The following is a 14,229-nucleotide window of genomic DNA, read 5'->3' as shown; positions in this document are numbered from 1 at the left end:
GCAGGAAATAAATAAATAAATAAATTCAATTTAAACTTAAAAATTGATATGTTTTAACATTTTTCTTTAGTCATACAATCTGGGTACTGATAGCAATATTTTCAGAAATGGCATTTCATATACATGGTCAGCACATGATTTAAATTCTCTATTACAATTCTTTAAAAAAACCAGCATCAACATTCTCTTACCAGAAAAAAATACTTTAAAATATAGATTAATAACAAAAGAAAAAATGAGTTTATTATACTTCATTATTTATAACTAAAAATGACAGTTAATAAGATCTTTAACATTGTGCATTTCAAGACAGGCCAAGTTGGCTGATATGTACAGCAACAGTTAATTCTAAAGCCTAGAGCAGATTTTCCCAAATTGTGTTTCCCAGAATGTAAGAAGGTATTCAAAAATTTCTCTAGTCCATTTAGCTGGGAAATTCTAGGTTAAGCAAAGTTGATAATGTTTCTCAGACTTTAATACGCTCTTGTGCATTGTGGATTTCCACAGAAGCATAATATGCAGTTTTCTCCAAATGACTTAGTCATTAGAATTCTTTTTCAGTAGAATATTTCACAGAAATAATGTTCTCTGGAGCAATGAATGTCGACTCCTAGGAGGTGAATAAGGGACTTTATTGTATCAATCAAAAGAAAAATTCATAAAATCTTGAGGAACAGTTTTTCAAAGAGAAGGACACTGGGCACAAAAATGGGTTTTTAACTGTAGCAACATAAACCAATTTTATTTATGTTCTTAAAGAGGGTGTTTTTCATTATAGCGATGGACTTAAACAATGGCTGAAATTTCATGGGGAGAATTAAAGATACTGTAATTACTTTTGGAGAACACACACTTATTTAGAACATCAAGTTTTGAAAATATAGGAACTGAAATTCTAGTAGAATTGATAGAAATATGCTTGCAGTAGAAATGTATGTATTTAAAATACACACAAATGTTACATGTATAAGTACGACAATCGAGCATTTTAAACAAATACATTAGAAAAATATATCTCTAATATGTGGAATCTCTATCTATCCTTTGTTAGAAGACCAGAGTTTTATTCCCAAGTCTACTACTATCTGATTGTAGCAACCCAGACATGTGCATAAAATGACTTAAATTTTTCATTAGTAAAATGAAGCTATTACCCTTGTAGTCAGATAAGCTACATTTCAACTTTAACTTTCAGTGATGCTTTTGTAGTGGTTTTATAAATTAATGCAATAGTGCTTCCAAATATTTAATTTGCTATACAGAAAATAATTTCTGAATCATCCTCAATTTTTAAAAATATGTTTCTTTGTTGTAAGTCTCCATCCTTCAAAGACAAACTTGATTTATGGAACTAGCTAAAAACCATTTGAAATCAAAATTCACAAATCACTAGGTTGTTGTAGGAGAACCTTAAGACCAATCATCCAATAATTCAACTTTTCTTAAGCAATGAAAACATTCTCCTCCAACAAAACTCATGAGTCACAATATATAAATATAAATAATATATTTATTACATATATATTATAATAGACATATAATCAGAAAAGCTTTAAGTGAAATGGGAGTAGGCAATCAAAAGGGCTTGCTGCTCAACCTTCTGTTTGTCTTGCATTTTCCTGTATCATTTCTTGGTCATACCCAAGTAACCTTAAAGCTCAACATAAAACAGAATGAAAACTAGAAATCTGGTGCAGTGACTCATAGATGCCTACATACCCTTTCCCTTAGTATCTCTACAACTTGACTAATGTGTGTTCTCCATTCAAAGGAAAGAAATAGTTTTTATGGACAAGTAATGTAGCTTTAATTTTTTTCCAAAATAATATTGCTTAAGTATGAACAAGTTTACTATAGGTTATAAAAGATATTCACATGTATCTCCTATATAACTATAAATAAAAAATAAAGTTATAGGATTAATACAAAAATTTTTTAAAGTTAACAACATTCAATTGATGAAATGAAAGTGATACAATGAGTGATACATGATTGAATCTATATTAACACTTGCCACCCATCATACCTACAGAAATGTAGAACTCAGTAGGATTGGTTATCCTTTGTTGTTTTATTCTTTAAGATGAAATAGCAGTTCGTTTTTAAGACTTGTTAAAATCTAAAATACAAGATGATAAAGCAAGAGATATCTTCTCATTACAACAGTTACATCTTTTTTTTACTATTGCTTTTCCTAGAGATTTAATTTACTTTTTTCAACGTTATTTCTGCCATTTCTAGTTTGCGTATAGTTAATCTTCTCCGATAAATGAGTTATAGCGATAATATATCAGGGAAGTATGTTTTAAATCTTAAATTGGGTGTAACTGATTATCCTTAGTGGCTGATAAATTGACTGCAATAGAGAAGAGGAATTTCTACTTTTTTTAGCAATGAAACATTAGTGAAATAAATATGGTGTGTGTATATCTATGTGTGTATATGTATATATTTGTGTGTATATGTAATATTTAAGTGATTTCAATAAGATATACAATTATTTTAATCATATGTAACTTGTCTCAAGTTATAACTTTCAATTAATTTATTATTAAATATTTAAAATTTCTGTCCAAGTATGGACCTTTTATTGTCATAATCAACACTGTTTTCTATAAAATTATATTAAACTGCAAAACAGTAGCTTTAATTAGCTTAAAATTTTACAATGATATAAAATAAGCATTTCTATAAATAATTATATATACTTTGTAGTGTTAATAAAATGTAAAGCACTTCAACAAGTTAAAAATGAAAAGGAAAACAATTTACAACAATGGCAAAAGATTCGAGCAGACACTTCACAAAAGAAAATTTATGAAAAATCAGAATGCGAAAGAAAAAAGGTTGAAGTTACTAGTTAACAAGAAAGTTAAATTAAAACTACAATGGATAACACTACACAATCTCCAGAATGTCTGAAATTAAAAAGACCGAAACAGTAAATATTGCCAAAACTGTGGACCACCTGGAAATTTCATACATTGCTATTGGGTATGTAAAATTGTACATCTATAGAAAAAGTTCTGGTAGTTTCTTATTAGTAAAAATGCCTGCACTATGAGTCAGCAATCCACTCCTAGTATTGACCCAAGGGAAACTGCAATAACCACAAAAATATTGCATAAGGATGTTCATAGCAGCTTTATTTATAAGAATCCCAATCCGGTTTCCAACATAGTAAAAGGAACTGAAGACAAAAATAACCAAAAAACAAAAAGTGCAGTTATCTACACTGGGTAGTAGTCCTCTAACTGGATATATAAAAAGGAATGCATTACTGATAATCAAAATGGCATAGATGAATCTCAATATTATTCTGAGTGAAAAATATATTACATAAATCTGCTATATGGTATGATCCCATTTACATGAAAATCTTAAAACAGATAAAATTTTATCATAGTTAAAAAAAAAAATCAGAACATGGGTTGCCTTAGAAGAAATGGAAGCAGGGATTGACAGAGAAAAGGCCTGAGAGAAATGTTTGAGGAGATGATGATATTCTATATCTTCATGCATCTATATATTGATGTATTTTGCAAAAATATACACTTTTGCTCAAGACTGAGAGAATATTCATGTCACATCTGGGCTGTCCATTGTATGAAAAATGATTGGGATGCAATGAGTCAATGCAAAATGATTCAATGAAATCCCAGTCAAAACCCCAGAAAGTTATCTGTGGATATCAATAAACTGATTCTAAGGTTAGGCAGGCAAAACCCCCAGAATAGTCAATTCAATATTGAAAGAAAAGAACAAGATCAGAGGACTAGCAATACTCTCCTTCAAGACTTACTATTATATAAAGTTATAGTAAATAAGACTGTCTGGTATTGGTGAAAGAACGGACAAACATATCAATAGAACATAATGAGAGGTCAGAAATAAAATCACATAAATATAACCAACTGATCTTGGAAAAAATTGCAAAAGCAATACAATTGAGCAAAGATAGTATTTTCAACAAATGTTTCTGGAACAACTGCACATCTACATGCAAAAACAGCAACAAAAAGAATCCACACACAGACTTCAAATACTACACAAAAATTAATTCAAAAAGGGTCATAGAACTAAAAGCAAAAAACAAAACTATAAAACTTAAAGATGATAAAATAGAAGATCTTTTGCTTCTTTTTCTCTTTATTAGGACATGATTATACAATTTTTTAGGTACATATTATAGTTTGATACATGCATACAACACTTAATCAAATCAGGATAACTGGGATAGTTATCATCTCGAACATGTATCATTTCTTTGTGTAGTAGCATTCTAAATATTTTCTTTCAGCTATTTTGAAACATACAATAAGTTATTGTTAACTATAGAACACTAAGTGTCTACATAAATCCAAAGGATTTAAGAAAAGGAAAATAATTGAATTGAAGAAATATTAAAGTGTATAAAATGTCCAATTGTATAAAACTACTGTTTCAGGCAGAATCAAATTTGAAGTTCTCAGCATTAATTTAAATGAATTATTCATAGTTTGTATTGTTAAAATAGAATACAAACACTTTTCAATAAAAATGTTATGCCTGCCCTGGCAAGAATGTATTCACAACAAATTTATGATCCACAAAAAATAAGATAATGTAGGAGCAAATCTAGATAACCATTGGTATGGTAACAACCTTTTAAATATAACACTAAAGGCACAGTCCATGAAAGAAATAATTGATAAGCTAGAATTCATTAAAATTAAAAATTTCTTCTATAGAAATAAACACTGACAAAAGAATGAGAAGACAAACTACGGTCTGAGAAAAAATATTTGCAAAAGATATATCTGATAAAGGGCTGTTACCCAAAATATACAATGAACTTGATAAACACAACAAAAAGAAAACTGACAACCCAATTATAAAATGGGCAAAAGAGCTGAACAGACACTATCATTAAAGATACACAATTGACAAAATACATTTTCTGTTTTCATAGATATTAAACATCCTATGTCACTAGGGAATAGAAAATTAAAACTATAGCATCCACTATTTGGATAGCCAAAACGCAAAATACTGACAACATCAAATGTTGGTGAGGATAGTGGAGCAATAAGAACTCTCATTCATTGCTAGTAGGAATGAAAAATTGTACAGCCACTGTAGAATACAGTTTGGCAGTTTCTTAGAAAACTAAACGTATGTTGACCATATGATCCAGCGATCATGTTCCTTGGTATTTACACAAAAGAGTTAAAAACGTATGTCCACAGAAAAATCTGCATGGGAATGTTTATAGCAGCTTTACTCATAATTGGCAAAACTTGGAAGTAAACAAGATGTCCTTCAGTAGTGAATGTAAAAACAAACTGCGGTACATTCAGAAAATAGAGTATTATTCAGCACTAAAAATAAATGAGCTATTGCACTATGAAAATACATAGAGAAAACTTCAATGCATATTACTAAATGAAAGAAGACAGTCTCAGAAGGTATATACTGTATGATTCCAACTATATGATGTTTGGTGAAAACGAAAGATGAAGAGGCAAAGCACAGATATTTAGGGCAATGAAACTATTTTGTATGATACTATAGTGGTGGATACATGTCATTATACATTTGTCAAAATCCTTAGAATATAAAACACAAAGAGTGACCCTATTACAAGCTATGGACTTTGGGTGATGATAATGTGTATTCAATGTAGATTCATTGACTGTAAATGTGCCACTCTGATACAGGATGTTAATAATGAGAGGGCTGTGTACGTGTGGGGGAGTGGGTATAGAGTGACTCTTTGTACTCTGCTCAATTTAGCTGTGAACCTAAAATTCTCTAAAAACAATGTTTGTTTTAGAAAAAACAGTGAGAAAGAGCAAAGAGGCCCTTAACTCAAGAGAAAACAAGCCAAACTGCTGGCATTTCCGATAACAGATGAGAGCATGATTTTGACAGCCTGTTGGAAATAGATATTTATTGTCGGGTGTTTCTACTTACTGACTGTATTATGAGTAACAGACTCACCTTTGAAAGGGGCCATGGTTTTAACCCACACAGCTGATAAACACACAATCGCCTTCAGACAGCCAGGTGGCTAGTTCAACGTCTTAAGACTAAGCATGCTTTTCTTGTACCAGTCTGGCAAACATACTTAATCACTGGCATTTATTTTCTTGTAGACTACCTCGTATAAAGCAAACTTTGCATTGGCTCCCCCTGAAGAACTATCCCTCTGTTGCACATCTAAATAAGGTTTTGAAGTATGCTTTCAGTCAATTCATTGGAGATGTTTGTTTCAACAGCAATCAGTGCAAGTCAAGCTGTGTATTTAAGAACTGGATTTGAACTGTTTTATTCAGTACTTCATGAGTAGTAGGTACTTAATAAATATTTGCTGAAATAATGAGTGAATGCGCATTTTTCATTGTTAAAAGCTGAACTTAAAGAAAAGCGTTAATTTGGGGAGAGAGCTTTAAAGGAAAACAATGGTTCTGGGAGACAGAAAATCTGGGGTTCTATTCTCAGCTGGAAAGTATCTGGCTGTGTCATCATCAACTTAAAAATCTCTGTCTCTCAGGCTCTTGGTTTTCCCATCTGTATTACATTTTTTTAAAGGAATATTTCTACTATTTTATAAAACTCAGTTCATATGCAAAGGAACTAAGGTAAGAAATAATGGAATAAATAATATTAGTTACAAATAAAACCCTTTCAGTTTGGCTTGTGTACTATAATCTCTTAAACATGCTGAATGTCAAGCTCATAAACCAGAATATTTCTTTTCATTTGTAACACAGAGCTTTGCTAATTGAAGTCACAATGGAATTTTTAATAATAAAACATGTAGAAAATAACTTATCAATTCACACATTGAAGGAGTGACAGCGAATGCCAACTTGCCAATGGATCAATATCAATGATTAGAAAACATATCTTTATTCATTCACCTATTTTTAACTCATAACCCTTTTTCCTACATATACATGTTTGGAGTATCCACATAGAGGCCTCTTGAAAACAATCACACCTATATTTTATTTTTTGAATAAGTGGAAGCACTTTGCAAAGTGCTTAATTAATGCAGATTTGGGTATGTTGATTGTTTTTCTTTAGCTAATCATTATGATCTAGCACTACTGTTTCCACAGAAATTGTGAGAAAAGACAAAGAGATCTAATGGTAAAAAGACTTTGGAAGTCCAACAGAAAAAAAATAATTAAACAGTAACCTACTTAACTCACCTACGTCCTAATATTCTGATGCTTCTTTATATGTAAAAGGATCAGTGACTCTTCCTGGAAACAAGGGTAAATCCACATAGTTTTTCAACTATTGAAACAATTATGTATGTTTTGTTATATATATATATATATATATATATATATATATATAATATAGAAAGAGGGAGTGGGGTAAGAGAAAGTGTTGTGTTTCAGGTCACTTGAAAATTTGTATTTGGGTGGTAGAAAACATGGTATGTGCCAAAGGCTGGCACATAATTGGAGTGTTCTGGACTCCTGAGAAGCTTGGCTTTAATATACTATACACATTTGACTTTATTTGCCTACTTTGACTTATTTGTGTTGAATAGATGTAAATAGAATGATAATGCAACACTTTTTTAGCATTTCAAAACTTCAAACTTGCAAAAGAAAGCAGCTCTATTTGTCAAGTTATGGTTACTTCTAAAGCTTTAAGCAAAATATTTAACGTAGGGTTATAAAGGTGTAAAAGAGCAACTGTTTTTGCATACCCCCCTACAGAACTATAATAATAATATTGTTTTGGGAACGCATTGTCAAAGATCAAAAGACCATTTTCTGTAGTAGGTCTTTATCTTGAGAATTTTAGAAGTCAGATATATCCCTTTATTTACTTGCTTTAGTTAAGCAAAGTAGTTCAGTCCACTGAATGCCAGTTTTCTCTAGAATAGCAAATAAAGTTGTCCTGAAGGAATAAACATGCAAACAACACATTCAAAGGTCAACAAAACTTAGCATTTTCTTAAAACTCTTAAAAGGACAAAACTAGGTAAAAGGTAGAATGAAGCTGTAAACAAATACCTGGTTTTCAGATTAACTCTGTGCACACAGCGTTTAGCTTTGGCCTTAAGCAAATGTATTTCGTGGCAATTGTGACCTCCAGTATGTAATAGGTGGTGCTCTCAATGTGTATTGGTAGCCACTTCTCTATGGGTCTCTAATGTTTCTGCACATCTTGTGAGCAGAGACAGTAACCTCCATTTGTTCTGGACCATCTTTCTGTTCCAGGATGCTTATATAGCAAAGTCTTAGAACATACAGAAAATGTCTCTCTCTTAAGCAAAAGGCTACTGTATTCACAGCCTTGTAAGATGGAAATTGTATCTCCACTGGGAACAAAGGAAATGACCACTTACTGTCCCCTATAATAAAGAGAATGTTTTTCTCTAGAGCAAAGAACAAACAGGCTCATACAACAAACCTGGTGTTCTTCAACTCACAGATCTTCTCGTATAACATACTCTATGGTGTGCACTAGTGTAACCTGCATTGCCCTGTGGAAACTGGGCTTACAAAACTAGCCCAAATGATGACACTGGCTACCGCTACTACTGTGAAGAATGAACTGCCCTTTGTCTTTGACCCAGGAGTCTTTTGTTTTCTATCACTACTGATGAAACTATGTGTGACAGGCTATTTTAAGAGCTTGCAAAGAGGATTAAAATCTCAGACCTTTCACAATTCTTGATATTATTCAGTCACTCACTGAAGTAAAGCTTGCTTAAGTGTTTCCCTTCCTGACTAGAGCTTGAAAGGTGAAAAGAGGACAGAGGAGCTCAGTTAAAAAACAATACTACCCCTTGTCAACGGAATCATCATTATAATACAGAGTTCCTTTCAGGCAATTAGCATGATAATTTTAACAGTAAAAAAGCATCTAGCCTATGGGTAATCCAGGTAGAGAGCATTTCTAATAAAACGAGTTGCTTTTAATATTTTCTCCCCTTCCCAGATTTATTTAAGTAAAACTGACAGAAAATTGTATATATTTAAAATGTACAACTTGATGTTTCGTATGGATTCTGAAATGATCATCACCATCAATTAACATATCCATTACCTCACGTATTTACCATTTATTTTCTTTCTGTATGCTTGTGTGGTGAGAACACTTAAGATCTACCCTATTAAGAAATTTCAAGTATACAGTAGTGTTAATGATAGCCTCCATACTGTATATTAGATATCCAGAACTTATTCATCTTGCATAACTGAAACTTTTTCAAACATCCTCATGATTAGATTTTTGCCTAGGCCTCTTAAATGACCGTGAAAGCATTCTTGCTGAAACTCAAATATTTCTTAGATTCATTTTTCCCATCTATAAAAAATATGGGACTATTATGTGCACTTTGATCTTGTTAACCTAGGACTCTGATTTTTTCATTATTCTTCAATAGTTCTTGCACAATCACAAAAATAGGGATAGGATGGTGTCATTTAATAATGAGATATAATTTGTCAGAAAAAAATAAATTTTTCAAACATAATTTATTTTATCAGAAAAAATTATGAGATTTATCAATAATATTCAGCCTTTTTGGTATATACAGAATAAACATATCAATGTATTAATTGGTATAATCCTTACTATTTAGTTAATTAATTCTTTAACTAATATTCTTTTAACTCCTCTCACCATGGACATATTTGCTCTCAGATGGTGGTCCACATTGCTTCCCGACCTCTGCAAAATACATTAACATTTTAAAGACCTTTCTTGAATATGCTGCCAGCAATCACATATTTCAGAAGGGATAGCAAATTTTTTTTCTGTCAGGAATTAATGCTCCTGAATCGGCTTGAAGGTTCACAGCCTCTAAGCAGTCCAAGTTTTGATGTTTTCTTTAATGTTTGTCTCTTTCCCTAGAGTTCTCTAGTGCCAGTTTTCAACAATCCACATCTATCACTCTTTTAATACCAAAAGTTAAAAAAGTCACATCCCACAAAGGAATTCTTTGAATTATACTGTACTATCATAAATAGCAACCCTCTTAGGAATTACTAAACCATGTACACTCTTTGCCCCTTTTACTCAGTAGCTACCCTCACAGATAAACATTTTGATTTAGTAAGTCAGGGAACCATAAGTCAATTTAGATTTGCAGGGGTAGCTCTGCACTACAAAGTTGGACATAGTAGTGTCTGGTTAAATAGAGATAAAAACATTTTAAGGACTTTAACTGGTGCCACTAGGTATACTCAAAGAACACTCTTGTCTGTCCTCATAAGATCTTCCCTCAAGCCTGACTTTGATTATAATCATCAGCAAACAATGCAGCAGTATGATCAGCACTGTAGGTAAGAGAAAAGGTTGTAAGCTATGTTACTGACCCCAGAAGGATTTACCAGCAACCAATTAGATACATGTTAATACACTGAACTATTAATACATACATATTACATCATTATAAATATAGCCAGAGATTAAACTGGGATGGAAAATTACAACCAATCAAGTAGTGAGAAGAAAGGGATAATGGAGAAATGAGAAGAAGAAAAGGCCAAGAGTAGAAATGAAACAGGGACCCCAAATGGTAAAGAAAAAAGGAACACAGGGTTTGTAATAAGGTGATGTGAGTTTAAGTTCTAGTTCTGTCTTGATTGCAGACAAAGCTAAGGTTTTAAAGAAATAACCAACAACTCCCAAATCTCAATGATGTACAAAGTGAAGTGATTTAAAACCCTTCACTTCTTATTCCACGACAATCTCCAATTGTCAGGATATTTTACTCATAATAGTTATTTAGGCAGTTTGGAATAATTAAGTAGCCCCCACCTTGACCAGATGCTGTTTGCAATGCTTCAGAAAAAAAGAGAGTTCTAGAAGATTTTACAATTGTGATCCAATGTGAATTATGATATAATTCAGCCCAGAAGCACTTCATGGCACTTCTGTTTCCAACTCATTGGCCAGAACTAGACACATGGTCCTATCCAAGCACAAAAGTGCCAAGACATGTAAGCCTATGTTACTATCACATGAATGTGGGGAGAACAGGAAATACATTGCGTACAGGCCATATTACTACAAACATACTCATTCTGTAACCTCGATTAAGTTATTGAGACTGTGTATTTCCAGATACTGCTGTCTGGCTTTCCAGCTGTGACATTAAGTAATTAGTAAATATCTGTGAACTCCAGTTTCCCCATTTACAAAAATAGCCATGAAATCACTTATGCCATGAGAATATTCACATAATTAAGTAACCTAATATATGGAATATAGCTAACAGAGTACCTGCTCTACAGTCAGTGCCTGGCACCATGTTAAGTCAAGTTCATCATGGCTGCTCTGAGTACACTCATTCTAAAGACGGCTCAAAATTTGTGGGTGTCCAAGGAACTTTCTCACAAATGCACAAGACTATCAATAGTTACTATACTGTGCTCACACACAGAGTTTGGGTCACAGACTTGCAATGAGGACAGTTAAGTATTGCTTCCCAGTGAGTCTTCATTGGGAGGTTGGCCTAAATGAGGACTGCACAACCATCAGGAGAAGACATTCATTTCAGAAATGGACATGGGGATTCTATGGTTGTGCTTATGGAGGAACAAGAGAAACAAACTGAAAGAACATAAGATATTTCTCCTGAGGTCAATGTCATTTTGCTTTACTATCATCATTATCTTTATTTCTTTTCTGGCCTTTTCTTCCCTATGTCTGTCCTACCTTTGCTTTTACCTGCCTTTAATGATCTCATTAGTTCTGTCGTTTTCTCTTGTCCTTGGGAAAGTTACTTTACCTCTCTGGGTTTTAATAATGTCATGTGAATAAACAGGAATAATATTCCCTACATCCCAGGATTATTACATAAATTATAACAATTAATGTATATAAAACCATCTAGCATGATATGAGTATGCAATGTTTAAGTTAAAGTGGTAAATAAAATCCTCTTTTGGAATTTGGATTTGGTAATTGCATTTTACAAATCTAGAGAGTGAATGAATTCCAACATACGACATTCCATACATGCTTGTTGAGTAAACACATGGGATAAAACATATGATCGGCTTCCTCTCTTATCTGTGGATTATAAGTAAGACTTCTATAATTAGCATGATACATTGTTGTGTCATTCATTTTTATTTCAAGATACAAATTTTCAATTACATTTATGTTTATAGTTGTAAATGATATGCCTGCATATGTTTATATTTGTATCTACAATATTTCAATGTAATCTGACAAACAGGTCTCATATTTTCCTTTTCGATTCCAAAATTGGATTCATTATATGGCTGCCACACAAGTATTTGGTAAAAATGAGCTCTCTTTCTATTCGTTTAGATTCAAAGTACTTACATTCTTCTAGGAAAAATGTAAAACATGATTTATCAGACCTGGAGATCTATTTTGTGTATTATTTATTTCATACTTTTCTAGTCTATAAGCAATATTTAACATTAGCAAAATCTAATCCAAATGGATTTTGCATTATTTGTCTTAAAAATATAAATATGTACATTTTTGCAATTTAAATAAATCATACAGGTTAAAAATAATGAATAGGAGAAAATTAATTTATATGATGCTATTAAAATAATTTATTTTAAAAATTTAAAGTATTCTGTTGACTTTATTCTGATAAATAAGAAATTTTACTTATTTTAATTAATAAATATATAAATAAAAATATATATATGTATATATGATACACATGTTATCTTGTTTTCAGTCTTATTATAGCCATCTGATAAAGTCATTCATTCGCCATATATTTATTGAACCTATACCATGTGCCCAATACTATCCTTGTTCTGGAGCAAGATGAAAAGTAGTTCACATCCTAATGAAAGAAAACATCCAACAAACTAAAAAATAAGTAAAATATATGTCTTGACAAATGGCGTTGAGTTTTGTGGACGAAAACAAATCAAAGAAATTGATAGGGAATGTTTTTGGCTTTCCTTTTTCAATCAGGGTTTGGTAAGGTCTCACCAATAAGGTGATGTATGAACCCAGTGGATTCATAATGGGAATCAGTGGGAAAAGGAAGGCCAGAAATTTCTGGGATCCTAGTCTTGACTGACACAAACAAAAATAAAAGCTCTAATACAATCCTCAAGGTGTCAGGGAAAAGAAGGTAATTCCTGAGGGTTGAATATGAGGGTTGACAATGAGTACAAAGTATAAGATGGGGTTTTTACAGGGACTTCTACAACCCAGGATTCCTAGTCATTCCTGTGAAACATCCACTTTCTCACACAAACAGACACACACACATTCACCAAATCTCATCTCTGTTCAAAGTTGTTTGAAAGTTAGGTATGACCAGGCATACTCTGTCTCTGCTTTTAAAGCCAACAGTCATATATTATTTCTAACGATTTAGTGGTAAAGACATGCAGATATATAAAAGAGTAGAAGGTGACTTACATGATTTTTGGTAGGTATTACCACTTCTCAAACAAGTTTAACTCAGTGTGTTATTTCTTTAAAGCTTTACTAAATCTCAACACTTAAATTTTTCTTTAGCATCCAAACTCAATAGAAAATAGTTTGTTTATAAATGTATATACTAACACATTAAAACCAGTGGTATGATATTTAGCAAGAGAATAATCAGAAAAGCATCATCATGCATTCTACCTGTCATTTTTCCGCCATTGATTTAATTAAACAGTGTCTTTTATGTTCATGGCACCAGAAATAAAAGGATGTGAAAGTAAAGCATAATTCCTCATTTCAAGACATATAACTTAGGGCAGACAAACAGCACAGAATAAATATTCAATGGGTACATAAAAATATGTACCAAATTGCTGTATTGATAATGTGTTCTGAGAACATTAAGTTATTTATTTCTAAACTTCGGCTGGGGATAAAACTGATTATTAGTCCATGAGGTAGGAGAAAGCAATGATAATTGAAAAGTGGTAGGTCAAGGGCAATTCTCCAATTGCATATGTCAAGACTAGAAACTTTAAAAACTTATTTATTTTCACATGTAACTGAATTTTTACAATGATTTTGACATTAAAGTATATTTTTACATTATACTTCCTTTTTTGTTGGCTATTGAATCTATCCTTCATTTTGTACCAATTAATATATTTAATAAATGTGTGCATTTAGAAAATTCCTTCACCCTTCTATGACTTAATTTATTGCCTATAAAATGAAAATAGTTACTTCTTCATAAGATTGTTTTGAAGATTAAATCAGATAATACATTGAAGAGCTTAGCTTAATGTCTGGTACACAAAAGTCCCAGTA

At 32.0% G+C, this 14,229-nt stretch overlaps 1 protein-coding gene across 7 annotated transcripts in view; it reads right to left on the bottom strand.

Moving 5' to 3' along the window:
• LOC105488649 (follistatin like 5) overlaps positions 1-14,229 on the bottom strand; it is an 813,494-nt gene that overhangs the window by 745,636 nt on the left and 53,629 nt on the right. The window lies entirely within an intron of this gene.

This window comes from Macaca nemestrina, chromosome 3, assembly GCF_043159975.1.
Source record: "Macaca nemestrina isolate mMacNem1 chromosome 3, mMacNem.hap1, whole genome shotgun sequence".
In the NCBI taxonomy this organism is placed as follows: Eukaryota; Metazoa; Chordata; class Mammalia; order Primates; family Cercopithecidae; genus Macaca; species Macaca nemestrina.
This window is presented reverse-complemented; position numbering and strand designations above follow the sequence as displayed.